At 35.9% G+C, this 7949-nt stretch overlaps 1 pseudogene; it reads right to left on the bottom strand.

Annotated features, from left to right (window-relative positions):
• Positions 1–259: 259 nt before the first annotated feature.
• Positions 260–537, bottom strand: LOC127544972 (protein dpy-30 homolog; annotated as a pseudogene).
• Positions 538–7949: the final 7412 nt, after the last annotated feature.

Raw genomic sequence — 7949 nt, 5'->3', positions numbered from 1 at the left:
AATTTTCAGCAATTTATTTTGAAGACTGATTTTAAGACAATGTGAAAAAATAAAAACAAATAACATGCTCACTAAATAAGTATATTCATTAGATAAAGAATGAGGGAAATATGTTCCCTTCTGGAATTAGTGAAACAAGATCTGTGATCCTAAAGATTAGTATGCTTTTAAAAAAAATTCATGGCAATATAAACTGCCTCTTAATCATATATCTCTACAGTAACAACCAAATTATTTTATTCTTTTCCCAAAATTAGTTTCAATCCTCAAATTCTGACTTAAAAAAATATGATGCTAGAAATTCAATGGGATTTGGAAGTCTTTCTTTTGCAAGCACAGTTAAGTAATAAAATAGGTTATAACAGTCTGATCCAAGTAGGCACAAGTTGGCAGTGATGGAAGGTCCACTTTCTGCTTTGACTTTCCTACATTAATCTCATTTTATATTATTTGTCCGACATTTTCTGTGAGTTCATATTCACAATGAAGATTCTCTGAAACCTGCATCTGTTCCTTTATAAGCTGTTCTGTCTCCATTATGTGTACCTGTAAGTGCAGGCTTGGGGTATGTCTTGCTCAAATCCAAAGCCTTGCACTGCCCTTCTGTCTCCCTACTGCAAACAGCTTTATCTTCTTAAATGAATCATTATTTTTTATGCTAGAACTAAGTTGTATGTTTCCTGGAATATTCCATCTTTCTTGTCTCTATTCCTTCTCTCTTGTTGATCTTAACAGCTCCTAAAGAGGGAATTATCACATCATCTCTATGCAGATGTATCTTAGTTTTGTAAAGTAGCAAGATATCTTGAGGAAGAGATAGGAAGCAGCACCTGCCAGGCAATTAAAACCATTATCACTTTGACCAGCATTTTCTTTCATACTTCATTGGAGCTAGGAAAAGAGAATAAGCATTTACATGCCAAGAATTATGTTAAACATTTTTTGGCAGCTATTTCATTTGATCCTCACAACAACTTTTTGAGGGAAGCATTATTTATGATCCCCATTTTACACTTGAGGAAACTGAGGCAAAGAGAGATTAAGTGACATGCTCAGGATCACATAGCTGATAAATGTCTCAGGCATTCCTGATCCAGGTCAGGGCTGTATGCATTGGGCAACCAGCTGCTTCCAAAAAGACCTTGAATCCAAGGGCCTTATGAATAGTAGTGCTCTCCAACCATCATACCTTCTTCTAGCCCAGCTCTTGAACCTATCATTGAGGAGAAAAATCATTGTGGAGGAGGGGCTTCTAGCCCAGGGCCCTCAGTCATCATTCTGCATGTAGCTGCAATCTGGCAACTGTTCCTTTGGATACTATATTCACAGCTACTCAAGAGCCATCAAATAAAGGTCTTAAAAATGCTGAGCACTTTGGAGATAAGACTTTTCTTTAATGATTCTTGAGTTCTCAACATTGTTGACATATCAGTGGAAATGACATGGAAGAAGAAGCATTAACATCTGCTTTATAGCTGCCCTGTAAGGACCATAGACCTTTCTATCTGATTTGAAGTGGATCCTTTCTGTATGTGAGTTCGTTGAGAGAAAGGACTCTCTTAATTTTTTCTTGGAATTCCTGGTGCTTTCATAGACTGTTTAATAATAAGATCTCTTTTGGTAAGACATTCATTGATGGTGGGGAGATGAGTAAAGGGGTCTTGGGAATTTGAGAAAGTTATGTGATAAGTAAAGATCCAACTAGTGATTTAGCTCTTTTTAGAATGTCCACAGTTCTGAATGCCTCTTCTGATGTGCCTCATAAAAATGGCAAATTATTGAAGAGCCTGGAATTTACAACATAATAAGGAAGAAAGGGGATCACTGACTCTGGAATCAAAGAATCTAGATTCAGTCTTATATTTGGTATTTGTTACTTGTGTGACATTGGGGAAGATATGTAATATCTCTATGTCTCAGTGTCCTCAACTGGAAAATGAGGTTTACATGGCCTTTAAGGTCTCTGATTGGATTATCTGATTGGATAAATCAGGCAAGAAAGAGGATGTCACTGAAATTTTAAATGTCGAGGGATTGGTTTATCCTCAGAGAATAGAGATGTTTGGAAGGGAATAGATTTGTTTTGGTTTTTTGGTGGGAGGGGGAAGGGAAGAAAAGGAAATATTGAGATTGAAATTCTATGGGACATCTAATTTGAAACACCTCATAAGCAACTGTTAATGAAGAACTGGAGCTCAGAAAAGACTGGCACTAGAAGAATAGGTCTAGAGATTCATTCTCTGGAGCAGGATACAATTCTATTCACAGATAATTAAATATAAGATTGTTTGAAGAGGGTGAGAGAGAACTTGAATGATCCCTGACACCATGATAGGGGGAAGAAACAGAGAAGGCTCCATAAAAGAAATGGCATCTAAGCTAAACCTTCAAGGAAGTTAAGCATTCTGGGAATGCTTTTCAGATATGGGGACTGATTTCAGATTTGGACCCTGGGTAAGTAACTTAATCTTTCTAAAACTTGATTTCCTTATGTATAAAATAGGGAAAATATTTATAATTCTGTAGATTTGTGAATGAAACAATAATGTCCATGGAGTTTTTGGAAAATCTTAAAGCAATATAAAATCAACTTTTGTTTTTTACTTTTGAGTTTTTTGATTTATTTTTTCATCTGGTCTGATTTCACTGGAGTAGAGAACTAATCAAAGAAGAAAATCTCTCTACCAAAGCATATCAATGGCTATTCTGCAAATTAAAAGAACTATTATTATATTGTCATTTTTCTTGTAGTTATTGATCTTCTTATCATGATATTGTTGTGGAGTAATGTTTCTTGTTATGCTCCCTTATTTATCCACCATAGAACGGTCACTAAGTTTCAAGTCTGCTATTTGCTACTTATGTGACATTGGAGAAGACATGTAACCTCTCTGTCTCAGTTTCCTCAACTGGAAAATGAGGTTTACATGGCTTTTGCTCTCTTTCTCCTTCCCTCCCTCCCTCTCCTTCTCTCTCTCTCTCTTTCTTTCTCTCTGTTTCTCTCTCTCTCTCCACCCTTCTTTTCTCCTCCCTCTTCTCTTCTTCTTTCCTTTCTCCCTCCCCCTCTTTCTCTGTCTCTCTCTTTTTATCCCTCTCTCTCACACACACATCCTCTTCTTTCTTCTTCTTATTCTTCTTTCTTTTTCTTCTCTTTATTTCTCTCCCCCCACCCCTCCCTTCCCTCCTTTCTCTCCTTTCAACTTTATATATTTATATATGGATATGTATGTATATATTGCAGTGTGGTGGATTGGACACAGATTTGACCTCCAAACCAGAAAGACCTGCTGGACAGCAGATCATCTAACTCTCAGAAGCATTATACCTATTTAAAATCCCTTTATTGTTCAGCTCCTATATGTCTTTCCACTATTATTATTCCCCTTTTTATACTCAATTTAACTCAAACTGGTCTGAAAGCTGTTTCCTATGCATACATAATTAATCAATAAACTTTACTAATTATTGACTGTGCTAGGAACTACGCTAAATACTCTTTAATACTCTAAATACAGAAAGAGACAAAAGACAGTTTCTGCCCTTGAAAAGCTCATAATTCATGAGGAAAAAATAGGCAATATATACTAAACAAGCTATATTTCAGGGAAAAATTAACAGAGGAAAGATACTAGAATTAAGAGAGATTGGGAAAAGCTTCCTCTCTAGAAGATGGGATTTTAGCTAGGATTTAAAGGAAGCCAGGAAAGGCAGTGAGATAGCCACATTCCCTCTGCTTTCATTCATTTTCATGAAAAAGCTTTTTCCCTTATACTTGGAACTTCTCAAGGAAACCCCAGTCTTCTTCTGGAAGCCTTTTCTGACTTTCCCCCTCAATTTGAAGAACACAATCCCCACTTGAAATTACTTTTCATAAAGTTTGAATTTATACCTGTTATATCCCCTAGTCTGTAAGTTCCCAAACATGGTAACTATTCATTTTTTTCCCCTTCTATGTTTACCCAGTATCTGTCCTGATGCCTTGAGCATAATAGATGTTTATTGAATTTAATTGAGATTAATTTGATAAAAGCAAAAAGGAAACTAAGTAAAAATGATCTGACAACCTTAAGGAGGGAAAGATTCTTTTACCCTGGGAGAAGAATTAGTGGAACATATAACTTGGAACCATAAAGAAAGAGTCTTTCAACTTGTAGAAAATAAGGAATGCTGTGGGGATGGAAAGGATAAGTACATTGAGACCCATATAGTGAAAAAGTTTGGATGCCATAAATGTTATTCAATAAGCAACAGGGAGCCATGGATAGTCTTTGAGTTCAGGTGTTGGTATGGCTGGAAGGAAGAAGAATTGCTTTTTTTGTATGATTGAAGAGGGAGCAGACTGGACACAAGGAAAACCAAGTATGGGATTTATTTTAATTACCCAGGTAAGAAGACAGGAAGCTTAATTTGGGCATTGTACAGAAAATGTCACAGGATGTGAGATTTCAATAGAAATAAAAGAATGTATTTGGAAAGATAAAATACTATTGAAAAGTAAAACAAAACAAAATAAAACAAAAAGACTGAGCAACTGATTGAATGTAGATGTGTATGTGGATTTCATTAGAAGATAAAATATGGAGTCAAAGATGACTTATTAGATTTCTGAAATGGGAACTCAGTGACCCACTGTATGGTATGCTGTTTGCAATATAGGTGGCAGGTATGGAATAAGAATAGGAGACAGTTTTGGAAATGTTAACTTGAGTGGTTGAGAAATATTTGGAAATGTACAACAGTCAATTTTATCCATCTCAATTAGGCAATATGGGATTAATGTGCTGGGTTATTAATTTAATTGGGGGGCTCTCCATTAGATTTCAGAATCAGAAGGGACTTTAGGGATTTTCTAGTCTTAGGGCTGTTAAACTTTTTTGCCATATACCTCTTTGGCCAACTGATGAAGTCCATGCACCTTTTCTTAGAATAAGGATTTTCAATGCATAAAATAAGTACATAAGATAATTTCTATACTGTTGTCAACATATTAATAGAATTTTTTTAAAATCACTGACTCCAGTTTAAGAACCCTAGATCTGATTCAAATCCCTTATTTGAGAGAAGAGGAAATTGAACCATGAATGTGCTTGACTTATCTTAAACTCACACAGGTACCAAGAAGCAGATTGGGAATTCAAGACAACTCCAGCCTCAGTGATTTGTCCTCTCCAAAATGCTAGATATGAAATGGGGACATGATAAATATTCATCAAATTAAACTGAATATGAAAACTGGGAGTGTCCCCCAGAGTTATCTCATCTGAGTTCTTCCCAGATTGTGCTGAAGTGTGAAGAATGATGGGAGTCCCCAAACAGAAATACTAATCCCAATTCTGGCAACACCTGGTCCCAACTTTTGGCCCCACTTCGTCACTTAATCCTAGAAACTCAGTCTAGGAATTTGTCCTGAGAGTTCACCAAAAAGACCCAGAAGCTTTTGTTCTTAGAGGAAGCATGGTCTGGGTTCCTGAAAGTATTCAGTACGTTTGGATATTGGGACCTGGGGGCCAGATCCTTGGATCCCTCAGAAGTGGGGGTTATGGATCTGATTGCCTGAGTCCCTGAGAGTGTGGCAATTGAAATATCAAAAGGCTGTGATCCCATAATGGGATACAACCTCGAAGCCTTTATGGGGACTTTCACCAAGGTATATCTCCTTGGGGTAGAGGATGCAGGAGCTCTGAGGAAATCCAGTGCTTACCTGACTGCTGTCAGAGTGGAAGAGTCTTGAGAGAGAGGAATCTGGTCTCTAAGCTTCCTGATCAGGCATAAATAGCCTAAGATAGCTTAACACCAGCTGCTTGAAGACCACACCCTTTACATGCTCAACTCCTCTCCTCCCTATACAAAGGTTGGCTAGATGCCTGTATCTTGGAGAGGAAATAAAGGAACTCATCCTTTATCTACCCTCTAGATCTCTGATCTCTGAGATTGTTCAGGGATGATTGTCAAGGAGAGAATCCCAATGTACCAGCACTTCTTGACTCCTATCTGTATTTCTGTTCATTCTATTTTTTCTGTTTATCATTTTATTTTTTTATCTTGCCCCTTTTCAAAAGTCTGCTTTGTTTCTTACTACTCCTTTCTTAATTCACTGTCCCTTTTATCATTTCTGCCTACTCCATGTCTCTTGTCCTCTTTCCCTCCCTTTTCCTGGTGAGTAAGATGGATTTTTACATGCAACTGAGAGTAACTGTAAATGGAATGAGTTCACCCATAAAATGGAAACAGATAGTAGAAGGGAGTAGAAACCAGAATCCAACAGGATGTCATTCATGAGAGAGAGAGAGAGAGAGAGAGAGAGAGAGAGAGAGAGAGAGAGAGAGAGAGAAAGATACATTCAGAGTTAAAAAACAGAAACTAGGGCAGGCTGTTGTGCTTCACCTGAAGTAAAAAAAGGCAGGGGTGACAATCATGATCTAAGAAAAAGTAAAAACAGATTAAAAAGAAATAATCAGAGAAACTTCATTTTCTTCATTTTGCTAAACGGTTTTGTAGACAATGAAGTGACATAAATTTTTTTACAGCAAGCTTCTCCAATAAAGCTCCCACTTCTCAAATATATAGAGAATGGAGTCAAATTTGTAAAAAATTAGAATCATTTCCCATTTGATAAATGGTCAAAAGATAGAAACAAGGAATTTTCAGATGAAGAAATCAAAGCTATTTACAGTAATATTTAAAATACTCTAAATCACTATTAATTAGAGAAATGCAAATTAAAACAACTGTGAGCTAATATCTCATATCTATCAGAAATGGCAAGAACTGGAGAAATTGAGGGGAAAATAGGTAGACTAATAAGCAGTTGGAATAGTGAACTCATCTAATCATTTTGCAAAACAATTGGGAACTATGCCCAAAATGCTATAAAATTGTGCATACTTTTTAAAACCCTGCAATACCACCACTACCCCAAAAAGACCCAAGGAAAAAGACTCATATGTACATAAATATTTATTGGAACTCTTTTTGTGCTGGCAAAGAATTTAGAATTGAGAAAATGCTTATCTATTGGGGAATAGCTAGACACATTGTGGTATATGAATGTGATTCAATATTATTGTGCTATAAGAAATGACATGGGGGTGATTTCAGAAAAAAAAAACATGACAACACCTATATGAACTGATGCAAAGTGAAATGAGAACTGGAAGAAAATTGTGCCTAGTAATAGTGTTATTACAATGATTATTATCCCAAAGAAGTCATGATGAAAAAATATTATCCACCTTCAGAGAGAGAACTGATGAACTCTGAGTTGAAATAGAACTCTTTATTTTCCTTGCTTTTTTTTTTTTTTTTGCAATATGGGTAATATGGAAATATATTTTGCATGATTTCAAATGCATAATTGATTACCTTCTCAGTGGGTGAGGGGAGGGGTGGGAAGAGTGAGGAAGAGAATTTGGGACACAAAATTTTAGAATTTTAAAAGAATGTTTAAAATAAAAACATATGTACATATTATGTATATATAAAGTATTCTAATTCTTTTGTTTTTACTAGTGAGTAGAGGAAAATTAGTGAAAATGCAGCTAATATTGAAAAAGGCCAGGAAAGCTGTCAAAGTAGAGCCAGGTCTCAGTGATTATCAGAAGATGGAAGGAGTGAGAGAAGAAAAAATGTATATAATAATTTGCATGTTGTATTTCCTTCTTCCCCCCACTTAAGAATGTGAGATCTGTGAGATCAGAGACCTGCCCCCCCTTTTTTTTTTCTTTATTTGTATTCCCAGGGTTTAGAACAATCTGACACATAATAAATGCTTAATACAGATGTTTGTTTAGGCAGTTTCAGATGAAGAAATTAAAGGTATCTATAGTCATATGGAAAAAATGTTCTAAATTATTATTGATTAGAGAAATGCAAATTAAAATAATTCTGAGATACCACTTCACTCCTATCAGATTGGCTAATATGACAAAAAAGGAAAATGATCAATGTTG

The sequence above is a fragment of the Antechinus flavipes genome, chromosome 1 (assembly GCF_016432865.1).
Source record: "Antechinus flavipes isolate AdamAnt ecotype Samford, QLD, Australia chromosome 1, AdamAnt_v2, whole genome shotgun sequence".
NCBI classification, from domain to species: domain Eukaryota; kingdom Metazoa; phylum Chordata; class Mammalia; order Dasyuromorphia; family Dasyuridae; genus Antechinus; species Antechinus flavipes.
The sequence above is the reverse complement of the archived record's forward strand: the minus strand, read 5'-3'. Positions and strand labels throughout refer to the sequence as shown.